Source organism: Juglans regia, chromosome 8 (genome assembly GCF_001411555.2).
Source record: "Juglans regia cultivar Chandler chromosome 8, Walnut 2.0, whole genome shotgun sequence".
In the NCBI taxonomy this organism is placed as follows: Eukaryota; Viridiplantae; Streptophyta; class Magnoliopsida; order Fagales; family Juglandaceae; genus Juglans; species Juglans regia.
Genome location: NC_049908.1, coordinates 25,749,630 through 25,765,093, shown reverse-complemented (window position 1 = coordinate 25,765,093; position 15,464 = coordinate 25,749,630).

Here is a 15,464-nt window from a genome sequence, read left to right as displayed (position 1 = left end):
AACAATAGAAGTACCTGAAAAATAAGGATCAGGTGTGGAGGATACAGAAGAATTAGAAGGTGCAACAATTGTTCCTACTTGATTTACAGAGGGAACATTAGATTGAGTTTGAAGAAATGTAATGAGTTGTTTACATTGCTCTTGAGAAAAAGGAAATGTTTGGGTTAAAACTGAATCAGAAATATTAGATTGGCTAGTAGACACTTGATTGACATTAGGGTTTCGACATTTCAGTTTGTATCCAAGAGGATATCCATGAATATTGTAACACTTATCAATGGTTTGCCCTTATAAACCATAATGTGTACAGTATGGTCAATCCTTCCGAGGAACAAAAGCATTGCCATGTTTGGATCCATTAGATCCAATAGATCCACGATTAAAATCTTGAGCAGAATCTTTATTCGAAAACATAACAACAGATTCAGTAGAAGTCAGAGAATCAGATACAATTTCTCTTTTCTCTTCTTGTAAAACAAGAGAGAAAACCTTATTAATTGGGGGAAATGGATCAGAAAGTAAAATTTGACTGCACAGATGAGCATAAGACTCATTGAGGCCCATCAAAAGCTGTTAAACATCGATTTTCTTTATAGCTCCACAACTGAAGGCGAAAATGAACCATTTCTTCCCAGCAACTTTTTAAATGGATAAAATAAGAATTTACAGATGAAGCTTCTTGAGTTAAAGAAGAAATGTTCTTTCGGATCTGAAAAATATGAGGGCGATTGCTTTGAGCAAACCTTTCCTTTAGATCGTTCCACATCTCCTCGACATAATCGATATAGATGACAAATGACGCTATCTCCTTCGACATAGCGTTGTGAAGCCATAACAAAACCATTATATTATGATCCATGCACTATGCATTTGATCAGAGGTAGGAGGCGGTGGCAGAGTACCATTCACAAAACAAAGCTTATTCTTGGAAATAAAGGCCATGGACATAGACTAATTCCAAGTAAGATAGTTATCGCCGTTTAGCGGTTGAGAGACGAGAACGGCGTCGGGATGGTCACCGTGTTGAAGATAGAAAGGATTAGAGTAATCCTCATGTTGACGAAAAGGAGCAACGGGAGAATGGGGAGGTAAAAAGTCAGAGGCCATTTTCGAGATGAGATGACACGACGCTAGGGTTTGTTTACATCTGATACCATGATGAGAGATAGAGAGAACTAGGGTACAAAATAGAAGGATCTGGAATACTTACGTATATTTCATCAAACAGTAAAAATAATATATAGTAAAAGTAAGTAACACACTAACTAAGGTGCAAGTGCATACAGGTGATTAAAAATAAATTAATACACTAATACTTGTCTCATATGGATGAATTAATTAACATTCATGTCCAAGATCCACTATTTGGATTGTTGTCTAGTGGGTCAGAGTTTCATCTAGTTGTGGGTGTGGTAACTGGTTTACATTCGTATCCAAATGATTGTATAGTTGTGCGAGATTGATCATATAGATGGGCCAATTTCCGTATGGCCCGATGAAGCCTTTGATTTAATTTTAAGCCACGTAATTTCAAGGAGTTCCCAAAAGTTGTGCTAGCGTCATTCATCAAAATGAGGGTGTTAAGCTAAGTTACGTGATCACAGTCCAGGTTCAAACTATCATAATAAAAAATTGTCATTCATGCCGGCGCAAGTCCATCACATCTGCCAAAAGACACCAAGAGCTATTATATATGGAAGAGGAACTTGCCACTCTTGCAGCAAACAAAACCACAAACCATGTAGTCTAGGCTCCTCACATGAATGTTGTTGGCTGAAGATGGATCTACAAGGCCAAGCTCAACCCTGATAGCACTCTTCAACTTCTCAATGTTGAGAAATTTAACTACCCCATATTCTTAGCAATGTTGCTATAGACAACGACAATAAGAAAATACATAATCACAAGACACAATGATTTACGTAATTCGGCAATATGCTTACGTTCGTAGAGTTGCAAAGGATTTTTTTCAAGGAAAAATAGGAACATTGTGGAGCAATACAAAGTCTCTCCCTCACTTTCTCTCTCTCTCTCACACACAAGGGTTGCCTCACTCACTTTTTCTCTCTGTTTCATGTTGGTCACCTCACACAAAAAACTTAAATAACATATATATAGTCATGCGGCGGAAACACTAGAAAAACTAGTTTTGGGATATCTGCTCGAGTGCAGAGTCGAGTACTCCTTGAGTGGACATTCTGTCTGTTATTCGCTTGAACAACCTGTCAAACAAACTCTCTGCCTGAGTTTCACTCGAGCGACCTATCAAATGATTATCAGGCGAGCTTTCTGTCTGGCGTTTCTCAGCTCACAAATCCAACAATCCCCCACTTAGAGATTGGTTCAACCACAACCATCAACCACCATCTCCAGCACAAGTCCTTCACACTCTGCATCTCACAGCTCCTGTCCTTAAGCCAGAAGACCAACAAAAGTCGTGCACAACTTCAATTCCTCAAGTTTCCTCAATCAACGCATCTACAAGGCAACTCTCTACTCCCACTACACTGGGAATACCTAGTCTCGCACCGACCTTGGCACACATCAAAGAACATCTCGCTAAGGCCCCTTTCCATAATGTGGGTGATTGATCCCACCTCTTGCTACCATCATTCAGACTTCAGCCGATGTGTCCGCCTTTTGTGCAGTGCCTACTTTCTCCCTGGAAGTTCAATCAGCTTCTTCGCAGCTAACTCTCACTTGCTTGATCTCTAATCCCACAAGATTTTATCATAGTTCCATGGTTCACCACCTTCAATTAACAAGATGTAGTTCAAGGTAGGTGAATACCACTGCGGAGCTCTGGTTGTCTTAGCAGCATTAGGAGTAGCAACTGTAGGTTTAGACAACCCTGGATCACCATATGTTCTGTCCCCGTCTCTCACATTTATGCTCTGCATTGTGGTCTCAGGAACCTTTCCTAGGCTTACAGATTCATGAGGAACTGCAAAACTATCTCCCTTGCTTCCCCATCCTTACATTTATAAGTACTTTCCCCTTCTAATTCACGTGACCAATCATGCTTTGCTGCAACTCTATATTTTCTTACACACCACTGGATCCTAATGTCAAATACAAAGTATATGTCCTTCAACCACGAGCCAAGACCATCGTAACCTTCATGACCTTCCACGTACCTCCCAAAAATACTACCGAATGACTGCTATCGTCAAGCTTCCACCAAGATCGGGTTTCTCTTCAACTCGAGAGTGTGTCTAAATTTCTACATGGTCCACACACTCTTGTTTGGAAGTATACATCTCTCACTCCCACTACATTCAGTGCTTTTACATAAGCCATGTACACCTTACCAAAATCACCAGCAACATAGTTCTACATGTTGTCTCAGTGTGAAGTGGTATGGAACAACGACCCTAAATCCAACACCCAATCATCAACCGAACTATACATTGCAAGAAATAAAGCATTATGTATCTCTTCAATCACCATGTCCACAGCGTCATCCCTAGTCTTCTTTCGATTCAAGAAATATCTTTTGATGTGGCCCATCTTTCCATAATTTTTGCAAGTGATCTGCTTCCCAAATCTTGACGTACTCTTACTCCTTTTCCTAGACCCTAATCCATCATGCCTCCTTCCCTGAGTGTCAATATTCAGGGCAAATTCCGAACCCGAGATCTCACTAGAATCTATTATGGGCACATACTCATCTGGGTTCAAATCTCATATGTTGTCAAACATCAACTTCGACATCCTAGCAGAATTATTCACGGCCATCCTCATGGTCTTCAAACTATTCGGCAATGATGCTAACAAGATCAATATCTGAATCTCATTATCAAACACAATCTCGACCGACGACAATTGATTTATGATATTGTTGAAATCATTCAAGTATCGGGCAACTGACGTACCTTTTGCCATCTTGAGGTTGAACATTCTTTTCATCATGTGCACCTTGTTATTTCCCAATGGCTTTTCATATATACTAGACAAAGCCGCCATGAGATCTGCTATGTTTCTCTCCTTGATAACGTTGCGTGAAATCGATCTTGACAAAGTTAGTCGAATAACTCCCAAGACTTGCCGATCTAACAGGTTCCAATTAGCATCCTTCATGTTATCCAACTTTTTTTCCCAATAGTAGACGATGAAGCCTCTTCCCGTAGAGATAATTCTCGATCTACATCCTCTAATATCCAAAATTCGAGTCTTCAAACTTCTCGATCCTAACATTCGCTTCGTCTCCTACCATCGCTCTCCTTTAAAACTGAACCTTCGCTCTTGATATCAATTGTTGAGAAATTTAACACCCCTAGGTTCTTAACAATGATGCTACAGAAAAGTCAACGATAACGAAAAAAACAATCACATAATTACACGACATACAGATTTATATAATTCAACAATATGCTTACATCAATAGAGCTGCAGAGAATTTTATTAAGAGAAAAGTAAAAACACTGTGGAGCAATACAATGTCTCACCCTCACTCTCTCTCTCTCTTTCTCCCTCTCTCACACACACACAAGGGTTGTCTCTCTCACTTTTTCTCTCTGTTTCACACTGCTCACCTCACACAAAGCACATATAATAACATATACATAGTCATGCAATGGAAGCTCTAGAAAAATAGATTTTGGGTTATCCACTAGAGCAGAGTGTCGAGCTCGCTTCAAGTGAACACTCTGCCTAATGTTTGCTCTAATGACTTGTCGAGCAAGACTTGAGCAAACTCTCTGCTTGAGTTTCGCTCGAGCGACCTATGGGTGAATTTTCTGTCTACCATTCTCTCAACCCGCAAACCAAACTCCACAAACCTAGCACTAAAAAAAAGATTTGTGGAAAAAGGATTCAATCAAGTAGACAATATTGAATTTTCAGAGACTTTCTCACCAGTCGTCAAGCATGCTAGAATTTTTCAAATTCTCACTATTATTGTGGTAAAAAAGTGGGATCTTCAATAACTTGATGTGAAGAATGCATTTCTTTATAGCTACCTATCCAAGCTAATTTATATGCAACAATCGCCAGGCTATGTTGATCCTAAGAATCCAAACCATGTCTATCAACTAAGCCATGCACTCTATCTTTGAAACAAGCTCCTAGAGCTTGGCTTGATAGGTTAAGCAATTTTTTGCTAGAACTTAGACTTTTCTCCAACACAACAAATCCAAGTTTGTTCATTTGTCATTTCTCACATGGGATCTTAATCTTGTTGGTCTATGTTGATGATATGGTAGCCATAAGAGACAACCCCACACGGATTCAATATCTTATCTCCAGACTAGCCAGTATATTTTCTATCAATGATCTTTGATTTTTCCATCATTTTTTTAGTTTGGAAGTCCACAAAATTGGGGAGGATCTTTTTCTTTCATAGACCCACTGTGGTATGGACTTATTGAATAGAGCTAGAATGAGTAAAATGCATGCACATTGCAACACCAATAGCTACTAAAGGTCGGCATGTTACATCTTCACAAGAGCTCGTTCATGACTCTACTATGTGTAGGAGCCTTGTTGGAGGCCATCGATATCCATTTTACAAGACCAGACCTCTCATATAGTTTCAATTATGCATTTCAATTAATCATGCATTTTCCCCCAGTTGGTCATTACAAGCTTGTCAAGTGCATCTTTAGATATGTCAATGGCACCACACATCTTAGGTTGCACATCACATGTAACGCCTCAATGGAAGGCCCAAACAATATGGCTTATACTCCAAAAGGACTAGTCAATGATACAATTGGAGCTCCATTGGAACCTTATAAAGAGCAATAACTTCTCCTTTCCAAGCAATGTGGGATCCCATACACCACCTACCCTTATCCATATCATATGGGGTATCACAATCTACCCCCCTTAAATTCCCGACGTCCTCGTCGGGCTTGTCCATTGTAGGTGACATGGCTCAAGTCCCACATTTCTGGTTGGAATAGGCTCTGATACCATTTGTAACGCCCCTATAGAAGGCCCAAACAACATGGCCTATACTCTAAAAGGACTAGTCAATGATACAATTGGAGCCCCATTGGAACCTTATAAAGAGCAATAACTTCTCCTTCCCAAGCAATGTGGGATCTCATACACCACCTACCCTTATCCATATCATATGGGGTATCACATCACAGCTTCAATCACTCTTGATCTTTATGGTTTCTCAAGTGTCGATTGGGTTGGCTGGCTTCCAACATGACACTCAACTTTATGTTTTTGTACATTTTTTTGCAGCAATTGTATTTCTTGGAGTGCTAAGAAACAATTAATTGTGTTTCAGTCGACTGCAAAAGTAGAATATAGGTCATGGCTTCAATAGCAGCCAAGCTCACTTGGCTAATGAATTTGTTGCAAAATCAGTGCAGTATATATGACTGATAATCTAGTCCTTCATGGTAAAACAAAGCATGTTGAGTTGGATCATCATCATGTGCACGAATGAGTAGCAATGGGTTCCCTTGAAACTCAACATATCTCATCTTCAAACCTACTAGCTGATATCTTCAAACCACTATTTCAAATAATGCGAGTCAAACTTGACTTTTGTCCACAACCAAGTTTGAGGAAGAGTATTAGTATCATCATCAAGCAAAATGAGGAAATCAAGCAAGTTACATGATCATAGCTAACTGAAGCAATCAAGATCCACATGATTTAGACAACAAATGTCCTTATCTTTGGAAGTTCATGATTGCCTTTCATCTTTTAATTATTTTTTTCTCATCAATTTCATGAAATGGGGACCATCGTACCACGACATGTGTGCCGTAAAGAGCTTTCTGAATTGAGGTATGTGCGATTAAGATACCCATAGCTAAAGGTATGGCCATAACACTGACGCCTTCACCTCCCGAAAACTACTGAATGACCACTATCGTAAGATGTCCCACAAAGATCAAGTTTTTCTTAAACTTGAGAAGAAAAACTTGAGAATATGTCTAACTTTCTACAAAGTCAAACATTCTTGTTTGGGAGTATGATGCGCACATCTCCTCCTCATACATCCATTGCTTCTCCGTTAGCCATGTGCACCTTACCAAAATCACCAACAACATAGTTTTGCATGATTTTCGATATGAAGTGGTATGGAATGAAGCCCCTCAATCCAATACCTAATTTTCAACCAAATTGTGAACTGTAAGAAATAGTGCATCCTATATTTCTCAGTCACCACATTCACATCATTGTCTTTAGTCTTCTTTAGATTTCGACAGTCTTTTTCTTATGTGGCCGATCTTGGCACAATTCCAGCAAATGATATGCTGCCCAGACCTTGACTTGCTCTTGCCCCTATTCCTGGACTTTGACCTGTCATGTCCTACCCCGAGTGTTAAAGTTTAGGATAGAACTTGAACTCGAGATCTCACCAGAATCTCATATGCGCACCTCCTCGGTAAAAATTAGATCTTGAATGTCGTCACATTTCAGCTTCATCTTATCTGCAGAATTATTCACAACCATTCTCATGGCCTCCCAATTATTCTGCAATGACACCAACAGGATCAATGCCCGAATCTGATCATCAAAGTCGATCTCAACAGACAATAATTGAGTTTTGTTAGTATTAAACTTATTCAGGTGTTGGGCAACATACGTACCTTTTATCATTTTCAAGTTGAACAATTTCTTCATTAGATGCTCTTTTTTATTCGTCGACAGTGTTTCATACATATCAAACAAATCCGTCATGAGATCCAATATGGTCTTTTGCTTGATAATGTTGTATGTAACCAATCTTGACAGGATGAGTCGTATAACCTCTAGAACATGTAGAAGATGGAGCCTCTTCTTGTAGAGATAATCATCAATCTATATCCTCTAGTACTTGAAGTCTATGCCTTTAAACTTCTCGATTCCAACCTTCACTGTGTCTCCTGCTATCATTCTCCTTGAAATCTGAACCATAGCTCTTGATACCAATTGTTATGAAAATAAAGTAAAGTAAAAGAATAAAACAATTACACAATACAAAGATTTACGTAGTTCGGCAACGTGCCTACGTCTACAGAGTTGCAAAGATTTTATTACCTTGAGAAATGTCAAAGTACACTATGGGGCGAAATTACAACGATTAGTACGGCCATACTATTCATAACATGCATATTTATAGGATTATATGGTAAATCTTAATTTTTGACTTATTGCGTTATTCGCTTGAGTGAAGTGTCGAGCGAGTCTCGAGTAAATGCATTGCCTAATCTTCGCTAGAGCCAAGTGTCTAGCGACACTCGAGTGAACTCTATGTCTGGTCTTCGCTCAAGCCAAGTGACGAGCACGCATTGAGCGAACTTTTTGTCTGATGTTTACTCAAGTGAGAGTTGACTCAAGCGAGAGTTGAGCGGACTCTTGACTTCCTTTGCTCAAGTCACGAACCAAGCTCCCCAAAAGGCAACACCCCCGAAACCCTAATCCGTGCAGGCATAGACCCACACATCAGCCATGTGCGGGTGGGTCAGATGCGGTGACCCACCGTCCAGCCCTAAGAAACTTTTGTTTCATGTCAAAAGGACATAGGAAATATATATATATATATATATACACTACTGATGTGGACCATACCTTATTTTAATGCATGCATGCTCCTGAAAGAGGCCAAATATAAGGCCAAGAAAAGCATTTGAGCAGAGGGAGGAATGGAGTACGGGCTTGAGACCAGTAATTAGGAAAACGGGTAATAATAAACTCGATCATCAAGCTGAATCTAATCAAATCCCCCTGAGCTTTCATGGCGATTGGTTTTGGAAGCGTGTGCGCGCGCACACACAAAGCATGCATATATAAAGTATTATCTATGTGTATACCTAGCTTGGTGTATGATATAGGTCTCCCTCTCATGCATGCTACTATATCAAGACCAACAACAATACATATACATGTGGCCACCCATATAATTAATGCTGATTAAATTTTGCAGCATCCTATATTAATTTATCTCTCTTGATGTTATTAACATGTCTTTCTTCTTTCTTTTCTAATGTTTTTGTTTTCTGTCTATCTCGTTAAACATGTACGTAACTGATAATTTATCATGGAAAAGCCTCATGCAGCACCACGCAAGCAAACCAGTAGTAGTTGTGATACTATATATGATAAGGATAAAGGTAGGTGGTGCATAGGATCTCATATTGCTTAGGAATGAGAAGTTCTTATTCTTTATAATGTTTCAATGAGGCTCAAATTGTATTATTGACTAGTACTTTTAGAATATCAGTTATGTGATTTGGACCTTCCATTGAGACATTACAGTTGGTATTAGAGCCAGGTTTTATAGGTTTTGTGGACTTTAGGAGCTTATTAAGTTTTTGAATTGGGTAGGAATGGGTAGAGTAAGAGACTAATTGATTTTTTATGATTGTGTGGTAAACTTTGTTTGCTTAGTTAATTTAGTTATGAACAGCTACTTTGAGTTATAGGATGGCTTTTCATAATAACTCTTTCAATTTGAATAAGCCAATCAATAGGGATACTTCGTCCGGACCAAGTTCCCAGACTTCCATGGTAATACGAAAAGTAACACAACAAGTTATGGAAGAAATTGCACGTAACTCTACTATTCAGGATGGACATGTAGCGAGTGAAGGATGCACTATAGAACATTTTAACCGTTTGCGACCTGCAACTTTTGAGGGAAAGACTAATCCAATTGCTGCTAAAATTTGGATTCAGGACACTAAAGAAATTCTTAGAGTTTTTCGATGCATCGATGAACAAAAAGTTGTGTTCTCAACATCTAAGTTGACTGGAGATGCAAAATGTTGGTGGATATAAAAAAAGACTCTCTTGGAACAATGATAAGAGCAAACCCCAACCATATGGAATCGTTTTAAGGAAATTTTCTATGAACGTATCTTTCCAAAGTACGTCAAAGATGCTAAAGCGAGGGAATTCACCAATTTGGAGCAAGGGTTGATGAACTTGCACCAGTATGTGCAAAATTTGTTGAGCTCTCTCATTTTGCTTCCTATTTGATTCCTAATGGATAAATGAAATCTCAAAATTTTGAAAAATGCTTAAATCACAAAACTTATAATAGGGTCGTAAGTTTTCAGATACAAGATTTTTCTGAGTTAGTGGATAAGGCATCTATCGTTGAGCGAAGTCTTTAAAAGAGTGTAATTTTTATAATACCCAAAAGATTAGGGCATCACCACAAAAAACCAATCGAAGTGAGTTTCAAAACCAGGGGTGAAAAGAAAACCGGTAAACTAGACCGAATTGAATCGAACCGGTGAGTTTAGTCTGATACCGATTTCATTTTTTTAAAATCAGTTGAAATTTATCTGGTTCCAGTTTTCCTTTTTTTAACACGGGACCAGACTGGTTCATATAAATATATATATTTTTAATTTTTTGTATTATATAAAATATTTTTTATATTATATATAATTTTGATATCTAATATATATAATTATATATTAAATAATCTTATATTATATGCTAAATTACTAATTAAAATAACATTAAAATTTAAAATCCTATATAAATAACTATATATTATCATTATAGTCTATAGTATTATTAGTTATACTAATACAATATCACTATATATTATAATAATTATAAATCACTATATTATTTATTATAATATATCACTATAGTCTATAATACAATTATAATATACTACAATATATTATCACTATCTTAATATATATTATAATATATATATAACATATTATATATATAATATACCGAAAAAATCAAATCGAACTGGACCGATGCGAGTAAAACTGGAAGTACCAGTTTAGAGGTGTAACTAGTACGGTATCGGTCTTTCAAATCTCAAAACTGGTGTACACCGGTTCAGTTATAAAATATGTTCAAAACTAGACTGAACCGGATTGGTTACACCCTCAATTAAGACCAATGGAAGAAGAATAAGTCGATTGAGGATACAAAGACAAAGGTGCTACGTGAGACAATTTTTCCAAGTAGTCAAGATATAAGGTGTCAGAAGTTGGGAAAAGTCATAGTGGTGAGTGCAGAGATGGGATAAGTTTATGTTTCACATGTGGCAAAAGAGGGCATTTTGCTCGAGAATGTCGCTCAGGTTAAGGAAATACTTTTGCCCCAGCGAGCGTCAAAGGAAGATGGCTCGTGCATAGGTGTACACACTCACTGCTGAAGAAGCTAATGTCCAGGAAAAGTGATTAGTAGAAGATCGCATTTTGCTTGCCCCCACCCATGCGGGGCAGAGGTTTCGTCCAACTCAAGAGAGGTGCAGGGGGCCCTGCCCGCACCCCAAGGCTCCTGCAGAGGCGGGGGACGGAGGGGGCGAAGCCTCGCTTCACTTTTCCCCCGCCCCGCTTAATATATATATAATTATATATAATTAAAATTATATATATAATAAAAAAAAAGCCTCATAGGTAAGTGAAACGTTTCACGTTTAGTCTTTAAACGTTAACTAAAAGTGAAACGGCGCCGTTTCACTAAGCCATTCAATATCCCACACCCCGCGCACGCGTGCGCGCTTCTTTCTCCCTCCTTCTCGAACTCTCTTCTCTCTCACTCTCACACTCACTATCCTGAACCCAAATTGATTTAAGGGTTCAATCCGAAATTCCTAAATTGTGTTGAAACCCCTAACACAATTTAGGGATTTCAATGAAACCCCTTAAATTTTAATGGTTTCGGATTGAACCCCTAAATTGATTTAGGGGTTCAATCCGAAACCCCTAAATTGTGTTAGGGGTTTCAATTAAAATCCCTTAAATTTTAGGGTTTCAGATTGAACTTCTAAATTGATTTAGGGGTTCAATCCGAAACCCCTAAATTATGTTAGGGGTTTCAATTGAAACCCCTTAAATTTTATGATTTTCTTATGTCGTGTATTATTATGATTTTCTTATGTCGTGTGTTGATTAATTTTATAAATTTTTTATTGTGTTGTGGAATCAGGAATGTCTTCTTAAAGGAATTTCACTGATAGCTCTCATACCCCTACCAGTATCCCTGCCCCAGAACCTAACCCTACTTCAACCCCTTGGAGTGGAAATACACCTTGTCCCGCCCCCAAGCCCACACAAAGTAAGAAACCTATTTCCGTAGTTTGGTCTCATTTTATCAAACTAGAGGGTGGTGACCCCAAAAACTCCAAGCTAAATGTAATTATTGTGGAAAAATATATGGATGTCATTATAGGAAACATGGTACATCTCAGTTAAAGGTCTATCTAGAGGAACAATGCAAGAAGAGTTCAATATTAAGATCCTTACTGGAGAAGAGTCAATCTAGACTAGAAATTGGACTGAAAAAAATGGCGGATGAGAGTAGTGGGGTTCCAACGTTGAAGGGGTATACAAAGTATAATACTGATGAGTGTAGAAGGAAGTTAGCTCGTATGGTTATCATAGACGAGTAGACGAGCTACCTTTTCAATTTGTGGATGGGAGAGGGTTTCAATAATTTGTCCAAGAATTGGAACCTAGATTTACGCTTCCTTCTCGTCACACTTTGGTAAAAGATATTAAAAAGATGTACTGGAAAGATAAAGATATTTTGAGGGGCCAATTGGCGGGTTTGGTAGTTTGCCTCACTACCGATACTTGGACTTCTATCTAATATTTTAATTATATGTCTTTGACTGTTCATTTCATTGATTCTGATTAGATTCTTCATAAAAAGATTATTAAATTTTGTCAAATAACTAATCACAAGGGTGAGACGATTGGGAAGGCCTTAGAGGCCGCAATTAAAGAGTGGGGGTTGACACGAGTTTTGACAGTTTCGGTTAACAATGTCTCGTCTAATGATGTCGCCTTGGGATTTCTAAAGACTTATCTTAGAGAGACAAATAAAACATTCTTGGGTGGTGAATATTTGCATGTTAGATGTTAATTGTGACTGAGAGGTTGAAAAATGTCGATAACTCGGTTGCACGAGTTAAACTGGCTGTGAAATTTTTTAGGTCTTCTCCTTCTAGATTGGAGAAATTTAAGATTGTTGCGAAAACTGTGGGCATAACATCAAAGAAGGATCTTTGTACTAATGTTCCTTCTAGATGGAACTCAACCTTTTTGATGTTGGAGGCAGCCCAAGAATATAAGGTAGCCTTTCAATTATTGGATGATGAAGACATTCAATATGTCAAATACTTTGATGAGCACAGAGGTTTAGGAATGCATGATGATGATGATTGGGAGGTAGTTGCTACTTTTGTTGATTTTCTCGGACTTTTTTACGATGTCACATTGATGTTATCTGCTTCTTTGCACCCTACATCCCATGAATTTTGTCAACAAATATGTAGGGTGAAAGAAGAATTAGACGACATGTGGGGTTCCAATCTAAGGATGATAAGGATGATATTGACCATAAGGGTCAAATATGACAAGTATTTGGGAGATTTGACTAGACTAAATATTTTCTTATATGTGGCTATTATTCTTGATCCCCGTATAAAAATTTCAGGTCTGTTATATGGTTTGAGACTTGCGCATGATCAGGCATGGACTGATCTTATTGGTGAGATGGCCTGAGATACACTTTATAAATTTTATGATGAGTTTATTGTAATTAAGGGTGATACTACATCTACTACACCTACACCTACCCCAACACCTCGTCCAGACACCGAGGCAACAAAGAAGCATAGATTGGCATGGACTAAGACCCTCGCACATAATCTCACACTAGTCTATCAATCTACGGAGGTGGTTTCAAAGTTAGACAACTATTTTTCAGCAGATCTAATTCAAGATGATGATGATGATTTTGACATATTAGGATGGTGGAAGTAGCATCAAAGAAATATCTCATCCTTTTTGAGATTGCCCGAATTGTGTTGGTCATCCTTATTAGCACTGTTGCCTCGGAGTCTGCCTTTAGTACCGGAAGGCGCATATTGGATCATTTCCGTAGTTCATTGTCTCCTACAACTGTGGAAGCATTGATATGCACACAAAGTTGGACGATAGGAAATGATATTTATGTTCCAGATATTTTAGATTTTAAAGAGACCGACGAAGAGGTTGGTGATCAGTTTGGATCTGCACTATCTGGTAATTGTTGTTTTTATTTTATTATTTTGATTTATTTATATTAATTTCAATTTCATCAGTATTAATTTTAGTATTGGTTGTTGTAGTAACACATGAGACGACTCAGACGATGTCTACCTCCACTGTAATATGAATGTGCTCAAGTCTCAAAAACTACTCATCCGGCCGCCCCAAATGTCATAGTCAAAGACCCAAACAGCTCGTCTCTTTTTTTAGATTATTAATTTCTTAAAATATTAAAATTTGAATCAGATGTACGTATTATGTATTTGATTTGTAATTTTGTAATGTTGATACAATGTCTCTTGGACACTTTTTCCTTTATAATTTTGTAATTGTTTAGACTTTTCATTTTATTTTTGTAATAGCTTAGTTATTATTATTATTTATTAGTTTATTAGGTAGTAGACTTGTAGTTTATAGTAGTACTTCATTAAAGTCTTAATTATATAAAATTGTGTATGTATATATTATTTTTATTCATGTAACTTTTTTTTTTTAATTTCTTTTTTTTTTTCAAATTTTTATTTTTATTTTTATGGGCCCAAAATGTCCAGAAGCTGTTTTTGAGCCTTTGGCCCAGTGGGGTGCGGGGCGAGGGGGGTGGGGGCTGACGGAGTACCCACTCCACCCGCACCCCGTTATCCGAGACGGGGTCCCCCGCCCCCGCACTCCGCCTATGCGGGGGCAGGGGGCGGGTTGGGGCTACCCCGCCCAGTCGAAGTCGGGTAGCACCCCTACTTTTGTTTTGCATAGGTTAAGCTTGGTGGGCAGTATGGTCTTACAGCTCTCCACAAGAAATTTCTTGCTACAGGAGGTATGTCAATCTTCCAAATTTTGGTCCATACTTATGTAAGAGTAGAATTGTGAGATTGTTGGTCCCTTTTTCTCTCCATACGCTCCCCTTAGAGCACTTCCAATGGCTTTTTCATCTTATCCTTTAAAATACATTATCAAAATCTACTTTTTTTTATATACTGACTTTTATAATATACCATACATCAGTTTATCTTTTTATATTATTTAAATAAAATATTTTATTATATTTTTATAATATTTTTTTTATTCATTTTCAATATTTTCTTTAACTATCAATAATATCCTCCTATATTTTCGGTCCATCGCTGGACCGGACCGAACCGGACCGGACCGTTTGCAGCCCTACCTCCAATCCTTCAATCTACCAAAATCACCTTCAAATCCGTACTTAATCCAATTCACTAAGCACCATCACCCACTCTGTTTCAAACCAAAGCAAACCCCACCCTCATCTCACACTCCAAAATCCATCAAAACCAGTTTCTTCACAAACCTATTTCTAGTAATCCCTCAACTTCACAAACCCTTCAATTTGCGCCTCATAAATGAACTTTGGATGTGGAGGAAAAATTACCCAGAGGCCAAAATCCACTCAGACAAGGAAGAGCAACTGGACTTGCAAATTTGAATTGGACAACGATATTCTTGAACTAAAATTTGAAACAAACTGAATAAGTGGTT